Source organism: Nannospalax galili, unplaced genomic scaffold (genome assembly GCF_000622305.1).
Source record: "Nannospalax galili isolate Female #2095 unplaced genomic scaffold, S.galili_v1.0 scaffold1532, whole genome shotgun sequence".
In the NCBI taxonomy this organism is placed as follows: Eukaryota; Metazoa; Chordata; class Mammalia; order Rodentia; family Spalacidae; genus Nannospalax; species Nannospalax galili.
This window is the reverse complement of record NW_008330832.1, coordinates 1-1038: the sequence shown is the minus strand read 5'-3', so window position 1 is coordinate 1038 and position 1038 is coordinate 1.

The following is a 1038-nucleotide window of genomic DNA, read 5'->3' as shown; positions in this document are numbered from 1 at the left end:
CTCTGGGTTCCCTGAGAAGTAAGCCTGTTTGCATGGAGGTTACTGCCCAACAGCGCCTCTGGACGCAAGAGGCAGCCAGAATTCTTCCCCTCCTCAAAAAGGACACACAAAAATGTCTAGGAGGATCAGGCCAATGCTTCCCCTCCCCAGTTAATGCCCACTATTCTTCTATGAGTCAATAATTATCAACTTTCAGGTTCCTCAACTTCTTTTAATGGAAAGGGAGGAGATGCCGGGAGCCAACAGTTGCTTAAGTCAGATTACACTGAAACCACCTCAGGTTGCACCAATTAGATAAGCAACCGTCTCTCAGAAACCAGGTGGCCTCACTGTGGTTGAGCAACCCTAGTAACCTTAGCAACACTTCCCCCTTTTACAGATTACTTCATTCTTGAAATTTCCCCACCCCCAGCTTCGCTTCCTCCTTTTACTTGTTATATAGCAAACAGAAAAATAAAAATTTTCGGAGCTTGATCAGACCACCTGTCTTGCTCTCATTTCTTGTGTCTCTTGTCTTTCCATTTGCTGGTTCTCTCCTCAGGTCCACGTTGAAGACCCTGCTGGCCGGGGGCAACTGGCACCCAACATGGCGCTGAGGATACGAGGACCCTGACGAATGCCCTTTGCTATGCACGGCTGTGACTCCCAGGACCACCACAGGGCCAGATGCCATGAGTGAAGGTCCGCACAGTGAGCACTGCAGAGCCACCCACCTGCGATACCGCTCCATTGATAGAGGTAAGCAAGTGCGGCACATTCATGGGACAAGCATTGAGTAAGCATGACTTATTCCTCCAAGGACTCAAGGAGTCCCTCAAGACACGGGGAACAGGGTTAAGAAAAAAGATTTGTGTAAGTTTTTTTAATTTTGTTGGAGAAATCTGCCCATGGTTCCCTCAAGAAGGAACTATTGATATAAAAAGATGGAGAAGGGTGGGTAATTGTCTTCAGGATTATTATAGAGCCTTGACCAGAAAAAATTCCTTCTCAGGCCTTTTCTTACTGGAATTTAGTCAATGATGTTTTAAAGGTTTATAA